Raw genomic sequence first — 13459 nt, 5'->3', positions numbered from 1 at the left:
GGCAACCAATTTAGCAAGCCACATTTTCTAGAGATTGACAATTGTAAAATCTGTAAAACAGAGCAATAACCTTTGAGGTCTAGGTATTTTGAAAGACTCCTTTGTTAAAGAAGCATTACACAGAAAATATATTTATGGAAAGAAAAAAGAAAACGTAACAAAAAGATGGCTATTATAAATTTTCCCACAAGTTCTTATACTAGAGAAGATTGACACTTCTGTAAACACCTTCTGTCTCAAATTGTCTGCAGAAAGCTTCTTGTGAATGGCTTTAATGGTTTAGAATTTTGTTTCCTTTTGCTTTTTCATCAATAACTCCTTTCTCCCAACTATATACCCAAAATTGTTTTTAATAAACAGACTCTAATTAGAAAAGCCTTCAATCTCATGGCCTAGCACAGTAGTTCTATTTGCACAGAATAAGAAAAGCCAGTCCTGGTAGAGCCAAAGCTTACAAACTGTAAAAGAACGTGTAATTTTGACAAATAAGAGGCATATAGTATTCTGCTTCTGTTGACCAAAAATTCTATACCTAGCAAAGTTGCTTTGGTTGAGAAGGTTACAATAAAAATATTCATAAGTACAGAACAATTCCAGAAAAATCTACATTATCAATAAAGAGATGAAATACAAAATGAAATCTCAAAGAAAATCCAGTTGTTGAGTATTGAATCCTTAGTATTTTATAAAACAGTAAATATTGGACAAATGGGTTCATTCTCCCAGTGCAAGAATGCATCAGTAGTACATCAGCCTTCGCTATGACAGATTATCTAGAAGGTTGGTGACTCTGAGCTAATAAGATTAATAGTTTTTCTAGAGTTTAGATGATTCGAGAAAAGCAGAAGTAAGAACTTAAGCATTTCAGTTTGGATTCAGAAATGGGATATATTTTATATATTTATTTATTTAGATTTCTGTGCTTTCAAAGTGTTAACCCACAAAAACATAAGCACCACTGAGACCCATCACAATGAATGTTACTAGTAGCTTGCCATGGAATCCATTAACCTGGGGCACCTGGGTGGCTCAGGTCATGATCTCAGGATCCTGGGATCAAGTCCCATGACAGGCCCCCTGCTCAGCAGGGAGCCTGCTACCCCCCCCCCCCTTTCTCTCTCTCTCAAATAAAATCTTTAAAAAAAAAAAAGATTCCATTAACCCACAATTAGGGTCCACTTCCCCTGGTCTCTCTCTTCCATTGGGCCACTTTGCAAGCAATTGATGACATCAGAGAACAGTTTTTCCCATCTTTCAGAAATGCCACACTGACAGATCCCCTGGTGACTTTTTCTAAATGGGCCATCAATTAAAAATCCTTTATCTTTGCTTAGATCTTTATTACTTGAAGTGTAAAGCATATACCAGCACTGTTATTACCTGGAAGCCCCACTCAGACCCTCTCAGTTCAAATCTGCATTTTAAAAAGACCCTGTGATGATTTGTATACATGTTAAATTTTGAGAAGTACTATGAAGCTAAATCCAGTTTTAAAATGTCAATAATTTACCTTCTTATGTAAGTCGTTATCAACCCAATAGCTTAAAGGAGAAAAACGTGTGCTTGTTTCAGTAGTGCAAAGGCAGCTGATAAAGTTCCAGACCCTTTCCTGAATTTTCTGTAATAATTACATGGAGATTTTAGTTTATTCAGGGGATTGGCATCTTTACAATAATGAATTTTCCAGTTCCGTAATCAGTATATCTCTCCGTTTATTAATCTTTCTCACTGTAGAGCATTAAATTTATTCCTATTTCTAAAGCTAACTCCGTTATTTTTTGCTATCATGAATGTCATCTTTTTTCTATTGTGTTGTTTTTCACATGCAGAAAATTAATCAAGTATATATGTTCATTTTAAAACTAATCACCTGGAAGAACTTAGTTTTAATAGCTTTTCAGGTGGCTCTCTTGAAACATACCTACTTTTTACATTTCTGATTTTTTAAAATCTTGTAATCTATCAAGGAATAAATTCATATGACCTTAATAGTATAGGAAACTCTAAAACATTGGCTACTTAAAAACTATTTGGGCTTGACTCCCACTTCTGGGAATACAGAACACAGCTACTTTTCCCTATTCTTTCCTCTAAGTACAGCTAAAAGCCCCAGACATTATATGTAAACAAACATAGCACTATGAAAAATGGAGAGAGGAAAGGTAGATTGTCTTGGGAACCTTGAGACCCAAGAAGGACATGGAGGTGAGTTCTGTGATTTTCTTTTAGCTTTATGTATCTCAGACTTGTTGCTGCAGGGGCTGGCAACACAAAAATGCAGGCAGAAACTCCCAACAAAAGCCTTTTCTTTGTAGCCAAAGGACCAAGAAAGGTGTACCCCAGAAAGACAAAACTTTTAGATTATAACCACTCTAACTCTAGCCAAACAGCACAGAAAAAAAAAAAAAAAAAACTGTGACCCCCCCCCCCCACACACACACACACACCACTCATGCCACAAAGTTGAGACCCTGGCATTTCACCCTGGTAGACCCTAACAAGGTACCCAGCTCCCCAGAACCCGAACTTCCTTGCTCACAAAAACAGTAATGTGGCAGCCCTTCCTTTCCTTGCTGGGTGGTGTCAGAGGAGGCAGGTGGAGAGTGTGGACTTTGATCACAAGCCAATAGTAATGAGGCCACCTGCCACAAAGCTTTCTGCTACCAGTGGAGGCCACGTGAGGAGTAGTAACACAGCACCAATGCCCTCCCTCCCAGGCAGAGTAGAATCGGCCCAGCCTTAGGGGTAGAGCTCCCAGCCCCTCCATTCAGCACTAATAAGCAGCCCCCATCTCGGGCATCAATAGAGGCCAGGTGGAGAACCTGAACTTCCACCCCTACTTGCCAGTAATGAGGCAGCATCACCACCCCCTTCCCTTGCCAGAACAATGTCAGGGAAAGCCACCTAAAACACAATAAATAAGATCCAGAGTCTTATTAGTCACCACATAATGTCGAATTTGTCCACCTTCCAATCGATAATAAACATTTCAAGAACCAAGCAAACTGTAAATTGTAAAAGACAATTAATAGATACCAATACAGATGACAGAGATATTATCAGACAATGTTTTAAAGCTGCCATAAAATATGGCAATAAACACTTCACACAATGGAAAAAATAAAGCCCTGGCAAAGAACTAGAAGATAGTAAAAAAAAAAACAACAAATTTTGGAACTAAGAGATAGAACAACATATAAAAAAACTCAATAGGAGGGGAGGAGGGGCAAGATGGCGAAGAGTAGGGTCCCCAAATCACCCTGTCCCCAACAAATTACCTAGAAAACCTTCAAATCATCCTGAAAATCTACGAATTCGGCCTGAGATTTAAAGAGAGACCAGCTGGAATGCTACAGTGAGAAGAGTTCGCGCTTCTATCAAGGTAGGAAGACGGGAAAAAGAAATAAAGAAACAAAAGGCCTCCAAGGGGGAGGGGCCCCGCGAGGAGCCGGGCTGAGGCCGGGGCGAGTGTCCCCAGGACAGGAGAGCCCCGTCCCGGAGGAGCAGGAGCTGCACCAACCTTCCCGGGCGGAAAGGCCTCCCGGGGAATTGGAGCAGGATCCCCAGAAAGGCGAGGATGCCCTCGGGCTCCCTGGGACAGTAACAGAGGAACTGCGCCCCGGAGAGTGCGCCGAGCTCCCTAAGGGCTGCAGCGCTCGGCGGGACCCGGAGCAGCTCGGAGGGGCTCGGGCGGCGGCTCCGCGGAGGGGGCTGCGCGGCTCCGGGAGCAGCTCGGCGGCGGCGGCTCGGGCAGAGGAAGAAGCTCCGCGCGGAGGGGGTGGCGCGGCTCCGGGAACAGCTCGGAGAGGCTCGGGCGGCGGCTCCGCGGAGGGGGCTGCGGGGCGGGAGCGCGAATCCAACAGCGCAGGCCCCGGAGCACAGGGCGCCGGGACACAGCCCAGGATCCGGCCTCCCCCGGGACAGGCAGAGGCCGGGAGGGCCCAGGACAGCGAGGACGCTCCTGCCCTGAGGTGAGCAGATCAGCGGCCCCGCCCGGGAGCCCCCAGGCCCTGCAGACGGAGAGCCCCGGAGCTACTGCGGGAGCTGACTCCAGGGTCCCAGAGCTGCCCCCGCCACTGTGGCTTCCTCCCGGGGCCTCACGGGGTAAACACCCCCCCACTGAGCCCTGCACCAGGCAGGGGCAGAGCAGCTCCCCCAAGTGCTAACACCTGAGAATCAGCACAGCAGGCCCCTCCCCCAGAAGACCAGCGACACGGACCAGTTCCAGGGGAAGTCAAGGGACTTAAAGTATACAGAATCAGAAGATACTCCCCCGTGGTTTTTTGTTTTTGTTTTTGTTTTGTTTTGTGCTTTTTTTTTTCTTTCTTTCTTCTTGATTTCTGATTGCTTCCCCCACCCCCTTTTTTTTCTCCTTTTTCTTTCTCTTTTTCTTCTCTTTTCCCCCCCCCTTTTTTTCTTCTTTCTCTTTTTTCTTTTTCTCTTTTATTTCCTTCTCTCTCTTTTTCTCCTTTTCCCAATACAACTTGTTTTTGGCCACTCTGCACTGAGCAAAATGACTAGAAGGAAAACCTCACCTCAAAAAAAAGAATCAGAAACAGCCCTCTCTCCCACAGAGTTACAAAATCTGGATTACAATTCCATGTCAGAAAGCCAATTCAGAAGCACTATTATACAGCTACTGGTGGCTCTAGAAAAAACCATAAAGGACTCAAGAGACTTCATGACTGCAGAATTTAGATCCAATCAGGCAGAAATTAAAAATCAATTAAATGAGATGCAATCCAAACTAGAAGTCCTAACAACGAGGGTTAACGAGGTGGAAGAACGAGTGAGTGACATAGAAGACAAGTTGATGGCAAAGAGGGAAACTGAGGAAAAAAGAGACAGGCAATTAAAAGACCATGAGGATAGATTAAGGGAAATAAATGACAGCCCGAGGAAGAAAAACCTACATTTAATTGGGGTTTCCGAGGGCGCCGAAAGGGCCAGAGGGCCAGAATATGTATTTGAACAAATCCTAGCTGAAAACTTTCCTAATCTGGGAAGGGAAACAGGCATTCAGATCCAGGAAATAGAGAGATCCCCCCTAAAATCAATAAAAACCATTCAACACCTCAACATTTAATAGTGAAGCTTGAAAATTCCAAAGATAAGGAGAAGATCCTTAAAGCAGCAAGAGAAAAAAAGTCCCTGACTTTTATGGGGAGGAATATTAAGGTAACAGCAGACCTCTCCACAGAGACCTGGCAGGCCAGAAAGGGCTGGCAGGATATATTCAGGGTCCTAAATGAGAAGAACATGCAACCAAGAATACTTTATCCAGCAAGGCTCTCATTCAAAATGGAAGGAGAGATAAAGAGCTTCCAAGACAGGCAGGAACTGAAAGAATATGTAACCTCCAAACCAGCTCTGCAAGAAATTTTAAGGGGGACTCTTAAAATTCCCCTTTAAGAAGAAGTTCAGTGGAACAATCCACAAAAACAAGGACTGAATAGATATGATGACACTAAACTCCTATCTGTCAATAGTAACTCTGAAAGTGAACGGGCTTAATGACCCCATCAAAAGGCGCAGGGTTTCAGACTGGATAAAAAAGCAGGACCCATCTATTTCCTGTCTACAGGAGACCCATTTTAGACAGAAGAACACCTACAACCTACAAATAAAAGGTTGGAGAACCATTTACCATTCAAATGGTCCTCAAAAGAAAGCAGGGGTTGCCATCCTTATATCAGATAAATTAAAATTTACCTCGAAGACTATAGTGAGAGATGAAGAGGGACACTATCTCATACTCAAAGGATCTATCCAACAAGAGGACTTAACATTCCTCAATATATATGCCCCGAATGTGGGAGCTGCCAAACATATAAATCAATTAATAACCAAAGTGAAGAAATACTTAGATAATAATACACTTATACTTGGTGACTTCAATCTAGCTCTTTCTATACTAGATAGGTCTTCTAAGCACAACATCTCCAAAGAAACGAGAGCTTTAAATGATACACTGGACCAGATGGATTTCACAGATATCTACAGAACTTTACATCCAAACTCAACTGAATACATATTCTTCTCAAGTGCACATGGAACTTTCTCCAGAATAGACCACATACTGGGTCACAAATCGGGTCTGAACCGATACCAAAAGATCGGGATAGTCCCCTGTATATTCTCAGACCATAATGCCTTGAAATTAGAACTTAATCACAACAAGAAGTTTGGAAGGACCTCAAACACGTGGAGGTTAAGGACCATCCTGCTAAAAGATGAAAAGGTCAACCAGGAAATTAAGGAAGAATTAAAAAGATTCATGGAAACTAATGAGAATGAAGATACAACCGTTCAAAATGTTTGGGATGCAGCAAAAGCAGTCCTGAGGGGAAAATACATCGCAATACAAGCATCCATTCAAAAACTGGAAAGAACTCAAATTCAAAAGCTCACCTTACACATAAAGGAACTAGAGAAAAAGCAACAAATGGACCCCACCCCCAGCAGAAGAAGAGAGTTAATTAAAATTCGAGCAGAACTAAATGAAATAGAGACCAGAAGAACTGTGGAACAGATCAACAGAACCAGGAGTTGGTTCTTTGAAAGAATTAATAAGATAGATAAACCATTAGCCAACCTTATTAAAAGGAAGAGAGAGAAGACTCAAATTAATAAAATCATGAATGAGAAAGGAGAGATCACTACCAACACCAAGGAAACACAAACGATTTTAAAAACATATTATGAACAGCTATACGCCAATAAATTAGGCAATCTAGAAGAAATGGACGCATTCCTGGAAAGCCACAAACTACCAAAACTGGAGCAGGAAGAAATAGAAAACCTGAACAGGCCAATAACCAGGGAGGAAATTGAAGCAGTCATCAAAAACCTCCCAAGACACAAGAGTCCAGGGCCAGATGGCTTCCCAGGGGAATTCTATCAAACGTTTAAAGAAGAAACCATACCTATTCTCCTAAAGCTGTTTGGAAAGATAGAAAGAGATGGAGTACTTCCAAATTCATTCTATGAGGCCAGCATCACCTTAATCCCGAAACCAGACAAAGATCCCACCAAAAAGGAGAATTACAGACCAATATCCCTGATGAACATGGATGCAAAAATTCTCAACAAGATACTAGCCAATAGGATCCAACAACACATTAAGAAAATTATTCACCATGACCAAGTAGGATTTATCCCCGGGACACAAGGCTGGTTCAACACTCGTAAAACCATCAATGTGATTCACCATATCAGCAAGAGAAAAACCAAGAACCATATGATACTCTCATTAGATGCAGAGAAAGCATTTGACAAAATACAGCATCCATTCCTGATCAAAACCCTTCAGAGTGTTGGGATAGAGGGAACTTTCCTCGCCATCTTAAAAGCCATCTATGAAAAGCCCACAGCAAATATCATTCTTAATGGGGAAGCACGGGGAGCCTTTCCCCTAAGATCAGGAACAAGACAGGGATGTCCACTCTCACCACTGCTGTTCAACATAGTTCTGGAAGTCCTCACCTCAGCAATCAGATAACAAAAAGACATTAAAGGCATTCAAATTGGCAAAGAAGTCAAACTCTCCCTCTTCGCTGATGACATGATACTCTACATAGAAAACCCAAAAGCCTCCACCCCAAGATTGCTAGAACTCATACAGCAATTTGGTAGTGTGGCAGGATACAAAATCAATGCCCAGAAATCAGTGGCATTTCTATACACTAACAATGAGACTGAAGAAAGAGAAATTAAGGAGTCAATCCCATTGACAATTGCACCCAAAAGCATAAGATACCTAGGAATAAACCTAACCAAAGAGGTAAAAGATCTATACCCTAAAAACTATAGAACACTTCTGAAAGAAATTGAGGAAGACACAAAGAGATGGAAAAATATTCCATGCTCATGGATTGGCAGAATTAATATTGTGAAAATGTCAATGTTACCCAGGGCAATTTATACGTTTAATGCAATCCCTATCAAAATACCATGGACTTTCTTTTTTTTTTTTTTTTACCATGGACTTTCTTCAGAGAGTTAGAACAAATTATTTTAAGATTTGTGTGGAATCAGAAAAGACCCCGAATAGCCAGGGGAATTTTAAAAAAGAAAACCATATCTGGGGGCATCACAATGCCAGATTTCAGGTTGTACTACAAACTGTGGTCATCAAGACAGTGTGGTACTGGCACAAAAACAGACACATAGATCAATGGAACAGAATAGAGAACCCAGAAGTGGACCCTGAACTTTATGGTCAACTAATATTTGATAAAGGAGGAAAGACTATCCACTGGAAGAAAGACAGTCTCTTCAATAAATGGTGTTGGGAAAATTGGACATCCACATGCAGAAGAATGAAACTGGACCACTCTCTTTCACCATACACAAAAATAAACTCAAAATGGATGAGGGATCTAAATGTGAGACAAGATTCCATCAAAATCATAGAGAGAACACAGGCAACACCCTTTTTGAACTTGGCCACAGTAACTTCTTGCAAGATACATCCACAAAGGCAAAAGAAACAAAAGCAAAAATGAACTATTGGGACTTCATCAAGATAAGAAGCTTTTGCACAGCAAAGGATACAGTCAACAAAACTAAAAGACAACCCACAGAATGGGAGAAGATATTTGCAAATGACATATCAGATAAAGGGCTAGTTTCCAAGATCTATAAAGAACTTATTAAACTCAACACCAAAGAAACAAACAATCCAATCATGAAATGGGCAAAAGACATGAAGAGAAATCTCACAGAGGAAGACATGGACATGGCCAACATGCACATGAGAAAATGCTCTGCATCACTTGCCATCAGGGAAATCCAAATCAAAACCACAATGAGATACCACCTCACACCAGTGAGAATGGGGAAAATTAACAAGGCAGGAAACAACAAATGTTGGAGAGGATGCGGAGAAAAGGGAACCCTCTTGCACTGTTGGTGGGAATGTGAACTGGTGCAGCCACTCTGGAAAACTGTGTGGAGGTTCCTCAAAGAGTTAAAAATAGACCTGCCCTACAACCCAGCAATTGCACTGTTGGGGATTTACCCCAATGATTCAGATGCAATGAAATGTCGGGACACCTGCACCCCGATGTTTCTATCAGCAATGTCCACAATAGCCAAACTGTGGAAGGAGCCTCGGTGTCCATCGAAAGATGAATGGATAAAGATGATGTGGTTTATGTATACAATGGAATATTACTCAGCAATTAGAAACGACAAATACCCACCATTTGCTTCAACGTGGATGGAACTGGAGGGTATTATGCTAAGTGAAATAAGTCAATCGGAGAAGGACAAACAGTGTATGTTCTCATTCATTTGGGGAACATAAATAATAGTGAAAGGGAATATAAAGGAAGGGAAAAGAAATGTTGGGAAATATCAGGAAGGGAGACAGAACATAAAGACACCTAACTCTGGGAAATGAACTAGGGGTGGTGGAAGGGGAGGAGGGCGGGTGTTGGAGGGGAATGGGTGACGGGCACTGAGGCGGACACTTGACGGGATGAGCACTGGGTGTTTTTCTGTATGTTGGTAAATTGAACACCAATAAAAATTAATTTAAAAAAAAAAACTCAATAGGGATCCCTGGGTGGTGCAGCGGCTTGGCGCCTGCCTTTGGCCCAGGGCACGATCCTGGAGACCTGGGATCGAATTCCACATCAGGCTCCCGGTGCATGGAGCCTGCTTCTCCCTCTGCCTATGTCTCTGCCTCTCTCTCTCTCTCTCTCTCTCTCTCTCTGTCTCTCTCTGTGACTATCATAAATAAATAAAAATTTAAAAAAAAACTCAGTGGATGGACTTAACAGCAAAATGGAGAGAACAAAAGACCAAATTAGTGAACTAGAGAATAGAATTATAGAAACTACTAGATCTGAGCAACAGAGAGAAAAGATGGAAAAACCAATGAACAGAGCCTTAAGGTCTGTGGGACCATAACAAAAGATTTAATGTTTGTGTCATCAGTTTCAGAGGTGAAGAGAAAGGGAAAGTACTGAAAAAGCCCTGGACTAAATGTCTCAAAAGTTCTTGTGTGTGATCAAAGACACAGAACCACAGATTCAAGAAGTTGAGTAAACCCCAAAGAGGATAAACTTAAAGAAATGTACCCAAAGATGCATCACACACTTCTGAAAAAAATAATTTTTTTTTAATCTTTAAAGCAATGAGATAGGGATGACAACTTATCTGTAAAACAGTTCTCATGACAGAAGATTTTCGCATAAGGGCCTATGGAAATGAGGAAGAATGGCCCAAAATTTCTTACAACATTGAAAGGAAAGAACTGTCCAACACAGTATTCATTATCCACCAAAAATATTCTTTAGGAATGAAGGGGAAGTGAAGACTTTGTTAGATGAAGAGAAAAATTAAGAGAACTTGTCAATAGCATACCTGCCCTAAAAGAATAGGAAAGAAAGTTCTCTAAACCAAGAAGAAAATGATAAAAGAATTTTGGAAACCCAGGAAGGAAAAAACAATGAAAGAGTAAAATTGTGAGTAAACACGTTTTCCTTCTACTCTTGAATTTCTTTAATTATGTTTGACAAGTGAAGTAAAAATTATAAAACTTGTTATATGATTTTCAATATGTATATAGGTAATATACAATTATATTATAAATGGGGTAGGGTAAGGTTTGTATGTATAGGAAGGTAAGGTTTCTATACTTTGCTGGAGAGTAAAGTATAAAAATGAAGCGGTCAGCTTAGATATCCTCAATCTTTTTCATTTTTGTTAGTTCACTGAAACCCTGGGGAAAGAAATGTCTGTCCTACACTTTTTGGAGGGCAATTTGACAGTAACTACTCACTTTAAATCTCAATTATTGGGGTGGCCAGATGGCTCAGTCAGTTAAAGCATCTGCCTTTGGCTTGGGTCATGATCCCAGAGTCCTGGACTTGAGCCCTGGCATTGGGCTCCCGTCAGTGGGGAGTCTGTTTCTCCCTCTCCGCCTGCCTGGCACTCCCCCTGCTTGTGCTCTCGCTCACTCACCTTCTGTGTGTGTGTCAAATAAATAAAATCTTTTTTAAAATAAATAAATAAATAGGGGCAGCCCGGTGGCTCAGTGGTTTAGCGCCACCTTCAGCCCAGGGTGTGGCCCTGGAGACCCGGGATTGAATCCTGCATTGGGCTCCCTGAATGGAGCCTGCTTCTCCCTCTACCTGTGTCTCTGCCTCTCTCTCTCTCTCGCTCTCTCTCTCTCCCTCTCTCTCTCTCTCTGCCTCTCGTGAATAAATAAGTAAAATCTCTTAAAAAATAAAAATGAATTAAAATAAAAATAAATACCAACTTTTGAGCCAGTAATCCCCTATTTTTTTTTATTTTTATTTTTAAAGATTTATTTATTCATGAGAGACACACAGAGAAAGGCAGAGACACAGGCAGAGAGAGAAGCAGGCTCCATGCTGGGAGCCTGATGCAAGACTCGATCCCGGGACTCCGGGATCACGCCCTGAGCCAAAAGCAGATGCTTAACCATTGAGCCACCCAGGTGTCCCCCCTGTCTATTAACATCTTGATGGAAGCATCCATATAAAATACATAATAATGTGTGTAAAAGGTTGTTTACAAGAATAGAATGTGTATTCACACCCCAATGTTTGCCCACTTCAGAGAATACATAACAAAAAATTAATAGTTCTTTTGGAAAGTAGCTAGGTCAAAGTAGGGGTAGGTACATAGGCACATTTTTACACTTTTTCTCTGTTACATCCTAATATATCATCCAATAGGCATTGAGTACAGATTCTTTACATAGAAAAATATATGTTGTTGTTTTATAACTTTCTTTTTTAACAGGTCATATCATAGTTGGCAAACTACAAATTCCTTTTTTTCCTTGCATTATATCTTGGAGATCTTCTTATAGAACAAGATATAGAACATAAAACCCTTATGTAGAGTTCTACTCTACTGGTGCTTTTCTTAGGCTAGATACAAAGAAAATTTGAAACAGTAGGTAAAAAAATAATCTTAAATCTGATATTGCTAAATTCCCTCAAAAAGGCTGTATTCCTTTGTACTTTTCTTGAACCTCACTCACCCATCTCTGCTGTTGTATTCACTGCTTGACAACTGGATAAGGTAACAACTTTCCCAGTTATCCTGCCACTTAAGGGTCCTTCAAGCGTAGAGCCATCCCACATTGTTTGTAGATGTTCTTACATTTTTGTAGATGTTGGTTCTGTGATTCCCTCTTTAAGTCCAATTCCAACTGCCTTCTCTCTTCTAGGATCCCTCAGAGTTGATCCTTAAGCTTTCTTTGCTAACACTGTAGTGAATTGCTTTAAAAGCCTATTTGTGAGATGTTACATTAGGGGAAGCTGGGTGAAGGTTACATGGAACTCTATTATTTTTGGAGTTCCCTTTGAGTCTCCAATTATTTCAAAAATGAAAGTATTTTTTAAAATATTTTGTCATTTCTAGGGATTGAATTGAGAGGAGAAGTCTGGGACCAGTGCTCAGTTGATCACTTTTTTACCATACTGACTGTTTTGAATCACTACAGAACATGTTTTTAGATGATAATAAAATTCTACATACCCTTTTTTAAAAGAAAAGGTTTGGGCAGTCCGGGTGACTCTCCGGTTTAGCGCCTGCCTTTGGCTCGGGGCGTGACCCTGGAGACAGGGGATCGAGTCCCAAATCAGGCTCCCAGCATGGAGCCTGCTTCTCCCTCTGCCTGTATCTCTGGCGCTCTCTCTCTCTCTCTCAAGAATAAATAAATAAAATCTTTAAAAAAAAAAAAAGTTCTATCTACCTTCTTTATCAAGAAAATTGATATATGTAGGACATGAAATTTATAAACATAATTTGATTTTTTGGAATTTGTCCTTTTTAACAAGAAACTCATATTTCATTTCTAATTTGAAAACAAAACCAGGGAATTTAAGTGAGTTACAAAGCTATGTTTCAATAAAAAAGATTCTCAAAAAAATTGGAACAAACTTAAAATAATTTTGTATTTAATCATTCTAAAGATACCCATTTGTTTCTAGTTTTTGTAAATGTTGCCTATAAAAGTTCTCTTTAGTGGTGATAAACTAATAAAGCTTTGTTGACGAAGCATCATTAAACTTTATCTTGAAATAGCTAATAAATGGCCAGTCACAACACTCTTATTTTCAGGGATCCAGATATAAATTAGTCGAGCATTGATCTTCCTTTTTGATCTGGACCGTGGCGGGTCACTTGCTGGAGTAAAGATCCTTATTAGTCATTATTTTGAGACATCTGATGTTGTTACCACATGATAACAGTACTCAGTTCATCTGTTTGTTTCAGGGCAATTCCATTTTATTATTACTTTTTGTCACCCAGAGCCTTGATAAATTAAGCTTTCAAACAGGAGACTGAGCTTCAACCTGCTAACTGTGCTTTCCCAAGTTTGAGACAAGCCTCAGCTGTGAGCTGGAGCATTCTGCTCAGTACATGTCCACCCATCAGCAGTGGTGTCCACGGGGGATTTGGAAGAGAG

At 40.7% G+C, this 13459-nt stretch overlaps 1 protein-coding gene across 1 annotated transcript in view; it reads left to right on the top strand.

Annotated features, from left to right (window-relative positions):
- Window positions 1-13459, top strand: part of IQGAP2 (IQ motif containing GTPase activating protein 2) — a 302560-nt gene that overhangs the window by 238231 nt on the left and 50870 nt on the right. The window lies entirely within an intron of this gene.

The sequence above is a fragment of the Vulpes lagopus genome, chromosome 4 (assembly GCF_018345385.1).
Source record: "Vulpes lagopus strain Blue_001 chromosome 4, ASM1834538v1, whole genome shotgun sequence".
In the NCBI taxonomy this organism is placed as follows: domain Eukaryota; kingdom Metazoa; phylum Chordata; class Mammalia; order Carnivora; family Canidae; genus Vulpes; species Vulpes lagopus.
The sequence above is the reverse complement of the archived record's forward strand: the minus strand, read 5'-3'. Positions and strand labels throughout refer to the sequence as shown.